At 34.9% G+C, this 13,622-nt stretch overlaps 1 protein-coding gene and 1 long non-coding RNA gene across 2 annotated transcripts in view; one reads left to right on the top strand and one right to left on the bottom strand.

The window, feature by feature from the left end:
• Nucleotides 1–13,622, bottom strand: part of LOC138139631 (syndecan-like) — a 30,400-nt gene that overhangs the window by 7,056 nt on the left and 9,722 nt on the right. The window lies entirely within an intron of this gene.
• LOC138139636 (uncharacterized) lies at nt 7,782–11,938 on the top strand. The gene is made up of 2 exons (XR_011162340.1): nt 7,782–11,107; nt 11,572–11,938. It is a non-coding gene; the product is annotated as an uncharacterized lncRNA (long non-coding RNA).

Here is a 13,622-nt window from a genome sequence, read left to right as displayed (position 1 = left end):
AGAACCACCTACAAAACTGTACTCGTTGATCAAAGTCATGACGATTCAGGTCCTGCACTTTTTGAAATCTAAAAGGGTGTAAGAGCTGTTCTCGAAGAAGTGTTGAAGCACTGGTTCCAAGTTCGTGTGCTACGGTTCGAATACTAGTTCTAGGATTATTAGCAACAGCAGCCAAGACATTTTCCTCTAATACCACAATACAAACTGTTCTGTAACGTCCTGTATCTGTCATAGACCATGCAAATTTTCCACGTCGTCGAAAACGTAGATGAATTGCTGCAAAAGATATGTAATGAGGCTGCTGCCTATTCGGAAATCGTTCTCCATAAATCCTTGCAGCCTCTCGGTCATTGCCGTTAGCAGCACCATACGCTAAATTCATGTTAGTTCTTCGAAAGTATACATTTTTGACAAAACACAGTTGTCAATAAACTAAAAGTCGAAAAACGATTTTCATAAAGCAAAAGCTAAATTGTCCGTTTTCTTTTAAGTCAATTGTTTTTATGTAATTTTTTGTCAATTATCTCGCAAACTAAGCATTTCTGACCCCATATGTATTAAGAGTTTTATGCTTATTTTTGATCATAGAATCATCCCTGAAAGTTTGTCGGTGGAATTCTGACACACCCTGTATAACATATTCGAGCTGAGATTGATAGTAGATTTTGTTGACGAAGTCTGAGATATTTTTAAGAAATTTGAGATTCGAAGAAAATAAATCAAGTTTAAAATTCCCCTTGTAACATGTCAATTCGAAAATAATTTATCATTGACGCTTTGTAGACTTTAGGGATCCTTACAAAAAGTAAATATTTCATACAAAAGCTATCACGTGTTACACTAAACCAAATTTACGACGTTAAATAAATTTTGTTGGCTGCAAAATAAAAAATTACTTAATATTGACATTGAGTGTGGTTGGATCTCATAGGAATGAGACTAAAATATCAATGAATGAGAGGGAAATATTCGAGGAGTCTACGAGAAAAAAATTCAAGCCAACGGAAGACACATTAGTTACATTATGATAAATTCGTGAAAAATACACTCGTATTGTGTGAGTCCCACATTCTATCTCTTGACAAATGTTTGTCTACGTGTTTTGTGTAAACGAAGTGGAAGTCGTTGTACGAGTACACCTTACAGTTTAACGCGTTTTCATTCAACGTCAGATCCATTTTGATAATTATTCCTCCCTGACACGTCCCAAATTTTAACATTTCCTGTTGAAACAAATCAATTTCCCTTAGCGCATTACGGTCGAGTTCATCCGAAATTCGCAGTGATAACCGGTGCTATCAAGTGTATTCCTCAGAACATTGAGTAAACATTTATCTATTATTATCCATCAAATCTGAAGCTTCGACATTTGCCGTGGCCCGGTCGACCGTGAAGCAATATCAATTTTCCAATACTGCCCGTTTCGAAATTTTCACATTTAGATTGTGCTGAAGGCATTATTGTGAATGAAAATGATGTCGTTAACAACGACGACCGTTGTTACAATGCGTTGAACTGTGCGTTTGTCACGGATAAGTAAGATTAAAACGTGTCACCAGAAAGTTACAAAAACTCGGTAATTACACGATTTTATCGTACGCAGAACCATTGCGCGTTTATTTTTCTTAAAACAATTTGTCATAAATCGCAAAACCTGTGTTTTTCTAATCGTAACATAATGTAGTGTGTGACTATTAAGTTTCATATTATTAAACACTAATGCACTACAACAGATTGTTGAACAATCTTTTCGGTGTTTATAAATATGTAATTGCATTATGCATGGTTTACACAATATTTTTTTTTTATGGGAGTTCTATTACTGGCGAATGTTTTACGTCGAATTACTGCATCGACAAAATAAAATGAAATCTGAAAACGCTATTTAAACCCACGCGCGTATAAAACTGAAATCATCAACGATCCAGTATTTAAAATCATTTCATTTTTTAATAAATCCAATAGAATTTTCCAGCTTCGATAAAACCTCAGTGTAATAATATTGTCATTCGTTTCAAACTTTCACGTTCTAAATTTATATAGGATCGTTCTACTCAGAATCTAGAATAGAGTAAAAAGTAGATTCACTTACAATACGTACTGATAAGTGTGTTTATTACTGTGATAACAACGATAAATAATACTATCTGCGATGCCAATATGTAATGAACCTAAATTTAATAAAAAATTACATAAATAAGATTAAGATGATCCGAATCCGAATCGTAAAGATAGCTGTACAAAATCAAAAATGTTATTTATGAATCTCGCAGGAGCGCCAAGGATTCACTTTACGATATTTCATTTATTTCAAGTGGACAACAATTCCACAAAACATTTCGTTTCTTTTAAAATGAAAAAATGCGGTCCCCAATCAGACAAAAACCAATAATGTTTTATTACCGTCGAAATTCTCCTCCTCCCCCGGCCACTTGATGGAACAACGAAATTAGGTTGAAATTTAATGCCCGATAAGAGTATTTAAAAACGTTAGTTAACAAACTGATACCGAACACGATGGGACCCGATACGACGCAATATTAATTTGTTTAGTTAAAATCGCTGGAACACAGGTCAAGTTTTTGTTTTGTCTGTGTTCTCGTATAAAGTTACAAATCTAAAAGTCGTGTAAATTTGTGTTATCGGGACGTTGAAAACTGCAAAGCGTATATTGTGTCAAAAGTTCCGAAAAACATTGTTTTAAACAAGTTAAAATGACACATTGATAAAATACGAGGCAAGTTCTCTGCGGATCAATAACATGGAAATTTCACTTCGCTCTGATGAAACTTGAATAGCTTATCAAGGTTTGATTTTACAATATCGCAGATTCTTCTCAGAGAAGATTTATAATACAGTGTTCCAAAACTATCGCCAAAACATGTTACACAGCAATATCCTATACATATCAACATCAACGCGAAATCGTAATCAAACGGTTTTTTAAAGCGTCTGTATAATTATTTTACAGCCGTTAAAATTTTTGTCTTATAACTTGATTAAATTTTGACATTGCAAATTGTAAGGTAAATCGATGTTGGCAAATATAAATTAAAAAAAAAAAACAGTTTCGAAAGCCTTGTAAAAGAAGGAAAACAGTTTTTTTTTTAATAGAACATGTCAGTTATGTCTATATGCCCATTTAAAATTGTGTGAATACACATATACACATAGAGTGCTTAGATACATGATTTCTTTCTTCCAGTTTCTGCAACTATGTATTTTATCTTTTGGAGACATGCAAAAACGAATTTTTTAAATTGATTTATTATTCAGTACAGCATATTTGGTCATTGTTCACTTTAACTACTTCTGGAATTTTCGCGTTTTTTCTGGCTAGACAGCCTCAGGACGTCCTCCTACAACGTTTCCCACCAGTCATAGCTTGTGCAAATGAAAATTTTCCTTACCCTTTAGTTATACTAAGACTTGGCGCGACCTTGAAACACAACAAGAGAGAAAAAAAATGCATTTGCACAAAGTTTGAATGGTGGGACACGATCTAGGAGGACGCCCTGAGGCTGTCTAGCCAGAAAAAACGCGAAAATTCCAGAAGTAGTTAAAGTGAACAATTACCGCATATTTTATTATGTACTGTAAAGTTTTGTGGGCAGTTTTGGAACACCTGTATAAAATGAAAAAAAAAAAAAAAAAACGCTCTTTGTCGATACAATTGACAATCTGATTTTGTACACGTGTAGATCGAGCCGGCATGTCGCAATTTTATGAATTTAAAATTAAATTGTATTATAACTGATACAAATTAGGAATATTTGCATTAATTAGAATATTCTCAAGTGAGATAAAATAGTGATGATAGTAATAATAATTTATTTTCTAGCAGACATTTAAATCGTAAATTGATGTTCCGTAAGATTATTATGTTTATTTACACTATTTTTTTTAAGAAAATAAGATTAGTTATTATTTACTGTTAGATGTGTCAAGTATACCTTGAATAAAAATAATATTTTTGTTTAAACTAGTGTTCTAATCTGCTATACCGTCTAATGATTCAGCTTCAGATTCGTTTCAAAGAGAAAACAATACCAGGTGTTTAGATTGCTCAGCGCATCCTGTGAGATTATAAAACATCTTCTCAGGCGCAACAACGAATAAAAAAACACTTGACAAACTGCAGGTGCACAATAAATACTAAAAGCACACACTGCGTTTGCAAACAAAGCTGATCAATTAAATTTTAAGACCACCGATAAAGATATATTCTTAGATTAAAACCAACGGCATCATGATTTAATAACGCAACAATGTCACCAAATACGCAACTTATTTGAGTAAAATACACAAAAGGACGCCACAATAGCGACGGTGCTTAAACCCCAATTTTATTTCAGTTCTCAACAGTTCGAAATGTTCTACATTGTAACAGTCGACAGTTCGCATCGATTTATTTTTTACATCTTAATTTGTCTTTCGTACAGTGCGGTTACACGAGTAAATTGCGTTTGTTGTATTTTGCCATGTATAAAATTTACGATCGCTATCACGATCACCGGGGATTACTTAAACTCGATTTGTTATGTCATTGCGTCCCAGATGATTTGTATTTTTTAGGGTTGAAAACGCAGAATAGGAAATTTTGAAAGTGGCGTTATGCAAATTGGGAATTCATTCGATAAAAATACTTTCGCTTTTCTCGCTCACCTCGTTTCGGGGGGGTGGGTTGGTGCTAATGAAAATTTAAATGTAACGCGAAACGTTAGTAAGGTGCAAACAGGTTGTGGGTGTCACGTTTTTGTATAAATTTTTCGTGTCAAGATGCTTGAAATAAGAAAACGCTTCTTCGATGTTAGTTATCGTTTGTGCCGACAGATGAAAGAGTCACCACTTTGACAAGAAAATTTCATTAACTTTGCGCTGGGGTATGAGGAGAAAAGTCTCGGTAAATAAGTATTCCCAGAAAAGTTTGTGTGTAATTTCCGTTGACTATATTCATCGATAAACTTACTTTGAAAAGTGTGTTCCGAGAAATTTTCTGATGGGAGGGTGGAAAGCTACGTTCCAACTTTATAATTAAACTAAAACACCTCGACAACTGATCTCTGATAAGTTGGAAATTTAATAAAATCGGGCAAGTCAGCGAACATACACTAACTGAATTTCGATAATAATCAAAATATCACTTTCTTAGCGCAAAATTAATTAACCATTCTCTCGCCGTTTTTCCTGATTTGATCTTAATTTTCACCATCGACCATAACATTCTGGTTCACTTGAGCGAACAGGCCCACCTATAATGTGAAATAAATTAAAAAGCATGTTGAAAAGTTACTAATAAACCAACTTTCGTCAACTTTATGGTTCGAATCATTCAAAATTCAACACTCAAGTTCGCAGCGTTTATTATTTGCGTTCACTGAAGGGTGTGCCCTAATACAAATTTATTGATTTTACAAATATTATATAAATTTGTGCAAAACACCAATTTATAGATGTCAATATGCGTTATCGATGAAAATAATCTCAAAGAAAACGAACAAAATCGTGTCTTGAGATCTCGGTGTTTACCGAGCAAATCGATTTGCACTAATTATTTTTAAACAACGCGGAATGTAACAGAAATCTTAAAAAACCAACACCGTGGAAGGATTTATTTTATTTTAAACAAAAATACTTCCTGAAACGATGTCTTCTAAATTTGACAAACGCATTTCGGGGTAACGGTTGTAAGTATTTCAACTTTATTTCGATTAAACTAACTTCGATGGCACTTCGTACATCGTGAAACGATGCATTAGATTCGTAAAGCGAATACTGACAAATCTAAAGGTTAATCTGCGAGCTAAAGAAGCGAACAATTAATTTTAAAGTCCTATGCATTCAAGTACGTCTACTAAAATTCTTTTATTTGCGCTTGGATCTACGGCTTAAGGCGGAGTATTCCAACAGGAGTTTGTACATAAATTTTTATTATGTCATTCACAATACATACACAAAGTACAAAGACAAATAGCAACAGTTTAAAATTCTCTAAATTTAAATTTCTTCGTAATCTTTTTAAGTCATTCTATTAAATTTTAGCACTTACAATTCTAATTGTTTTCAGAAATGAAATTCATTTATAAGCTGATGTCCAGTAAATAGTAGATTATGTCATCAAGAGTCGAAGCGAGTCTTTTTGTCCTAAGCCCAAAGATTGAAGACTGAGACGAAGTTTAGGTCGGTAATTGGGCGAAGCACAAAAAGACCTACTCTGAATGAATATCATTTATGTATGCTATTTTATCTTCATGCGGATCACAAAAAAAAAATGGAACATGAACTCATTTGCATATTTTCTTTTGCTGCAGTTACAGTAAAATGACAATTTTCAAACTTACAATTTTCAAATTTTAAAGCACCAGTAATTCCTAAATCTCTTGTTGCAATCCATATATTGAGCGATGAAATAAATTTGTAATCGAGTTATCGATGGATTCAATCTGTATGTCTTTTGCAATTGATATGTCGAGATCTAACCTGTGTTTCAAGCTGTTTATTGGAGCGTGGAGTTCAAGTAACGACATAGGATTTCGGATTCATGGATAACTCGATTACAAATTAATTTGATCGCTCTTTATTAGTACCTGAAGGTTCAATAATATTAGTAAATTCTACTACTAAAGTTTAATTTTTAATGTTGAACGGCCATCTTGCTATTTTTGATTTTGACATCTATCATCCATGCACACGACACAGTGATACGGGTTAAATATTGGGTAATAATTTCGTTATTTCGCTTTTTAGAAGCTTTTTTTAAATAGGGATGGATAATACAATTAATAAATATTTCGTGTAATTATTATGTATTGATTATAAATCGTAAGAAATCCCTCAAATGATCCAACATTTGACTTGGTCGAGCCGCTTGTGGACATTTCATCTCCTAGGATTTGAAGTGTTTCAAGCCCGGTTACAAAAAAAGCCACTTCAACCGTTTCTATAGATACAGATATGTATGTACAATAAAGACGCGATTTTCGACCGCTTGAAGATAATAGTAATTAATTATACGAGTTTTATAAAACACCATTTTGTCGCACATGTTTTTTAGAGCACGAGGAGCGCAGCGAGGAGTGCTATAAAGCAAACAAGTGAGACAAAATGGCTTATAAAAGGAATGTAATACAATATTTTTTCTATTTTGCCCTTATTTTAAATTAAAAACAGTTCAAAACACAATGTTAGGAAAATTATATTTGACAAAAAAAAAGGGTTGGTAACACTACCTAGTAAGTAGACAAACAATTGCAAGTTTTGAATTTAAAGTATCGTGAAGTGCAGTGATCACATAGCAACTACTCACTACCGCTACCAACATTAAAAATGTAAGTACATACATTTTCCTGAAACCGGTATTGAAAAGAAAATAGTAATTTTTCTATTTTGCACCTTTAACACAGTCAATATAACACTCAAACGGGTTTCGAAAAGAAGCTCTTTTCGATACTCGTTTCGGGAACATTTAGTTAAATTTTTAATGTTGGCAGTGACTCACAGTGAGTGGTTGCCACGTGATCACTGCACTTCACGACACTTTAAATTCACAACTTGCAATTGTTCGTCTAGTTACCAATGTTACCAACCCTTTATATCTGCCAAGTTAATTTTCCTAGCATTATATTTTGAATTTTTGTTTAAATTTAAAATTCAAAATCTATCGATTATATGAACGTTCATTTTCTCATAATGCAACTAGTAAGCACCAGAAATACAACACTTTTTCGGGTAAATAAAATACTTTGGTTAAATTTAACTGTCAAATATTCATTTGTTTTCAGTCGGTTTTGTCGATTTCGTTGTTAACCTACTAAACAGATGGCGCCACGGTCCGGGGTCAGAAAAGTGCGTCCGAAAAAGAGTTATTTTTGTCAGCATTGGAGTATATAAAATTACCTTTTGCATTAAGGGTGTCAAAAAAATGTATCTTCATGTTCGTTTCCTGAGATATATTGTCGTCAAAATTTCATGTATTCGGATTAATTGTTAAATTTTGTATAATTTATCGACAATATTTTATGTGCTTAAGTTAATGTTTAGAATTTATATTTTTTATATCGTCAACATTTTTATGAACTTGAGTTAATGCGTGGGATTTTATTTTAACCCCGACAAAGTCAAGAGCATGCAGCTGGGGTGATTAACTATCGAGCCCCAGCTGGGTCGTAAATGTCATAATTATCACAGTTCTGCATTTAAAACTGTTTAGTTTTAGTTTTTGGAAGCATTCTGTAACACACCGCCGAATAATAAAGAGCTGATTTTGATGTTTAACGTTTTCTTTCGTTTAAAATATAATTAATTCCCTATATCAGAAGTGGGATCGTTCGAGTGTTGTGCGAAAAACTGTTATGGTTGTGATTGTGATAAAGAAAAATACATCGCAATGTTTGAGGCTCGCGCCTTTCAGTGCGACTTCAGATTCGTCGACTACATCAGAGTTTTGGATGAATTCTGGGGACGACATTCGCGGACAAGCTGCTACCACGCGAAGCCATACCCGTGGACACGAGAGCATCCGACTGTCCATATTTAATCCAGAAGAGGAAAATGCCAGGGACTGGATCACCGACAATGAAAGAGCGAAAAAGATGTACGGCTGGGACGAGTACGAGGCAATACACCGGGTGTCGCCCTATCTTGTTGGAGAGGCCTTGGAATAGTTCAAAAGGTGGAAGATTTCGGACAGGAAATGGTCGAATTTTATTATCGAACTACGTTGTTCTTTTTGAGGCGAATCGACTTTGGAATAAGGTTTGAAATGGAATCTGAATGTACAGTAAGTCCAGTACTTTTCCCTCGTATCTCGTTTGATAGTGTTGTGTAGCCCGATTTTGTCGGTACTTCGCTACACTTTCTTTTGGGCTACCTGTCGTCGAATGTGTAATAATACTAAAGGTTGTCCTTAATCTATTTATTTACAATTAAAAAGTACAACGTTCGTGACTAGTTTTCAGAAGACGATAAGACGAACTGTTTCGACCACCGTGGTGGCGTCCTCTTAAATATGCCCTAAACTGCCTGCTAAAATAAACTACCTGCTAAAAGGAGGGTGTTTGGCTAGCAGTACGTCATAACAATAGGTATGCCAGATGCCAGGACGAAATTAGCTCATTAGCCCGTTAAATAAAAATCTAACCGAGTTGGAACTTGTAAATGCTAATTGACCGGGTATTGAATGCAATAAAACACGAGATGAGGTGACACAGACTCAAAAATAATCAGTGTCAGACCTTACTTTACTTTTTGTGAATTTGATTATTTCGGGAAAACTTCTGTCGGCGCACGTGTTTATCGAAACAAACGCGTCAGCACCCCTTGATCGGTTCACGTCGAGAAAACAGCAAAAATGTTATTTTAATTGTGGTCTTCGCGGACATTTGAGACATGTACTCGGCAAAGGCCGAACACCGTAGTCGCAGAAATGAAAAATCAGTAAAGTTCTTGTGCTCCGGCAGGTCTTCGGACTGTTTGACTGTCATCAGTGTCATCATTCGCGGAGTACCGGTTGATGTTCTTATCTTATTGATACCGGAACTGATCTGTCACTTGTCGGCGGTGCGGTTGTGCGGAGGTTGCAGCTGTAACCCCGGAGTTGTTTTGTACCCGCAAAAACCATGAATTAATCAATTATTTCGGAGGTAAAAATTACGGAAAAGGTTACGTTTTGTAGTAATTTCCGGAACTTACCGTCGAAGTGGATTTTTATATTATTCCTAAAATGACGGATCGACCCTTGTTAACATGTACCGACATTTGGGCTAAGGAGTTAATTTCATTTCATCGTAAGCCCAATAAAGAAGTTAGATTATTTCAAAACAAATTACCCGGTATAATGAATTTAGGCAAATACAAGGAACCGCAATTGAATAAAAGCAACAATAATAATGAGCAGTATTTACCTGAAAACGCACCTAAATCGCTAAAAGATTCAATTTTTGAGATTCAGTCACTTTTTACCACCGGTACCGCTTGTTCGACTGTCACAATGGGTGAATTTAAAATTTGTTTGACGACTAATGTTCTCGTTAGGTCAGGTGTTACCGTATTTCGAACGCAAGAAGGCAAAAGTCTCGTGGAATTATTGATGATTTATCTCAAAGGGGAATAGTTTGACACTCTTGCTCACCGTACGCAAGTCCGATTTTATTAATAAAAAAAAAAAAAAGGGAATGGTTCTTCCAGAATGTGCGTAGATTATCGCGCATTAAATCGATTACAGTAAAGGATCAGTTTTACCTAATGCCTCGAATTGAGAATCAAATCGATTGATTGCAAGGCAACAAGTTGTTTAGCTCTTTACACATGACAAGTGGGTTCCATCAAATCCCGATTAAAAAAAAGACTGAATTAAAAAAAAAAAGAAAACCTATTTATTACTACTCAGGGAACTCAGATGAAATCTTTAAAAATGTCTTTTGGGTTAACTAATGCTCCACCCGTTTACCAAAGGGGAAAATTTGATTTAAAACTATTTCTTTGTTCCGAACGACCAAGAGGTTGATCACCGATAAATGCTTTTTATTAATCTGCTAAACGATTGTTATAGGAATTTAGAATTAACCTTCACCTCGTTGCACCACATGAACATCGCGCGAATGAGCAAGTGGAGTACTACATGTCCACCATTGCAGACGTGCTGCGAGTAGAGTGCAGAGATGGTCCATGTACCTGGTCCGAGGGACTCTGGAAGATCCAGCTTGTCTCAAACACGACGATGCCGAAATCTAGGGGGTCTGCACCACTGCACCGGTTGTTTGGTCGAAAACGTTCCAACAATTGAGCGTTGAATGGTTTGGCAGTAAAAGAAACACCACCCAACAGGAGGATCATGCGCGAAGGAGTAGCAAAATCACTAGTCAGGAATGCTGCAAGACAAGAAAAGGGCGCTAAGCCAGCAGGCCCTATCTTCGTGGTTGCAGACCTAGTGGCTCTGAAGAGAGTGGTCAACAGGCGACACAAGTTGGCACTCCGTTGTAAAGGCCCTTATGAAGTTGTTAGGAGTAAAGTCGCCTGGGAGGTACCTTTTGAACCGGATCTCACCCTTGTTGAGGTGTACCTCAGCCGCGACGGAGCACCTTAAAAGGTGGTTGAAGAAGAGGATACGGTATTTATTATTACTGATGTTCGGATGATGTCACATTGACACTCAGATGTCAAAGTCGGCACACCAAAAGATGTTGTTTGATGTCATGTTGGTACTCAGATATCAAAGTTGGCACACGAAAAGATGTTGTTTGATGTCACGTTGGTACTCAGATATCAAAGTTGGCACACGAAAAGATGTTATTTGATGTCACGTTGGTACTCAGATATCAAAGTTGGCACACGAAAAGATGTTATTTGATGTCACATTGGTACGCAGATATCAAAGTTGGCACACCGAAAATTGTTTTTTTTATTGCTTTGTTTGAATGTCACATTGATAGTTCGATATCAAGGTCGGCATAATGAGTGATTGTTACATTATTGGATATTACGTTGGTTTCATAAAAATCAAAGTAGAAATAAAAGAAAGTCTGACATGACACTGGTAGTAAATGTGTGTTGCTCATTGTATTGTAATTACAGGTACCGATCAATTGTGAAGGAACTCGAGGGCGAGCTCCATGCAGGATTGGCCGTGTCGTCAAAATTTCATGTATTCGGATTAATTGTTAAATTTTGTATAATTTATCGACAATATTTTATGTGCTTAAGTTAATGTTTAGAATTTATATTTTTTATATCGTCAACATTTTTATGAACTTGAGTTAATGCGTGGGATTTTATTTTAACCCCGACAAAGTCAAGAGCATGCAGCTGGGGTGATTAACTATCGAGCCCCAGCTGGGTCGTAAATGTCATAATTATCACAGTTCTGCATTTAAAACTGTTTAGTTTTAGTTTTTGGAAGCATTCTGTAACACACCGCCGAATAATAAAGAGCTGATTTTGATGTTTAACGTTTTCTTTCGTTTAAAATATAATTAATTCCCTATAATATAACTAAATATATAAACTTTCCCGGTTATATACCTAACTTGACATCTGTCAAAGATAACCTCAAAATTTACAATTAATTCATGTTTCCTAAGACTTTGACCAAACGAACATGAAAAACGTTATTCAATTTTCGTGCGCTGTCAGTTTTCAGGTATTCGGCCTGTTTTTCATCACTCAGCTGACGCCTCGCGCTTCAAATTTCGGCCTCATACCTGAAAAGTGATCTGACAGCGCTACTCATATGAAAATCTACTTCATTAAGTAAGGTAAATTAATAGTTTCATAAAATTTATAATATAATAAATAACAACTAAACGTAATTATCAAGTTGAGATAAATACATTTTAAAACGCACATGTTAAAGAGTACTTCCCGAGAATGCTTATTTAAAAAAAAACATTGCATCATAACCACATTTGGATAATTTACGATTAGACTTAATTTGGTGGGATGATCTGGTAACAGATAATTTCAGGATTTGTGCGTTGTTTGGCTAAATAAGTTAATTACAAGAGCTAGCGATTTACGTATTTATACAGTCGCACGTTCATCATTGAACTTTCCCAGTTTTTCTGTCGACAAATTTCGGTGAAAACGTTACCTACATAATGTCGATACGCCATTAGATCAAACAAACTTCGTCAAAAATGTGTTGATGAGAAAAGTTAAAGCTGTTACAACCCCAAACTGGCATCGAAATTTCCGACTCAGGATGTCGCCCAAATTTTCCCGAAAGCAATAAATGCTTTTATTAAATTCCACATTAAAAACAAATAAGGTACATACGTTTTTTTCCATTTATATTTTTTCCGAACAGGGATAATAATTAATTTGAATCCTTGAAAACGGATTTGTTCAAAGTAATTGTGCAAAAAAAAAAATCGTTCCGAAGTTAAAGTAGGTACTTTTGTAGACTTTTGCACATTACCGTAAAAATTAAAAATATTTTTACATTACACGGTAAAAATATAACTTTAATGTTAATTTTGTCAGTGAAGGAAGTGAATAAAAGTCAGTGGAGTTAACAGATTTAAATAACACCATTATCTGTGTACAAAATGACAAATTATATGGTAATTTGTTTTTTATGCACCAGAGAACACAATTTCGCGATTTCATTCGCTCTACCTTCCTCTTTATTTAATTCAAATAATATTTTCGCTTTAAACACAAACGAAAGTATGTACTACATTTAGTTCATGTTTCAATAACTGTCCAATTTAACAGAAATTTCCTTCGTGGTGAAAAAACCACGCTAATAAACATTTCTCCAAATAGAGATGACTAATCTTGTTAAGTGGAGCCGCATCAAAATAAAAAAAAATACAGTAATTAATTGTATCATTTAACTTGTGGAATTAATCAGCTTTTTTGACAGCGCGGAAATAATACTAAAATAAATAAATCTTAAACCTCAACAAGTAATGGAAATCATGGTAGATATTATTACAGGGTGAAAATGACCACTGATCGCATTTGTCCATACGAGATATCGTTTATTGAATTTTGACTGAAACACAGGCGAAATGTGACAATGATTTTTATTATAAACGATTTCATTTCATTATTTATATGTACATTCATATGCGGTACAGGTATCGACAGTAAAAAAACGGCAATGAACTCATGGTGTGGTG

The sequence above is a fragment of the Tenebrio molitor genome, chromosome X (genome assembly GCF_963966145.1).
Source record: "Tenebrio molitor chromosome X, icTenMoli1.1, whole genome shotgun sequence".
Taxonomy (NCBI): Eukaryota; Metazoa; Arthropoda; class Insecta; order Coleoptera; family Tenebrionidae; genus Tenebrio; species Tenebrio molitor.
The sequence above is the reverse complement of the archived record's forward strand: the minus strand, read 5'-3'. Positions and strand labels throughout refer to the sequence as shown.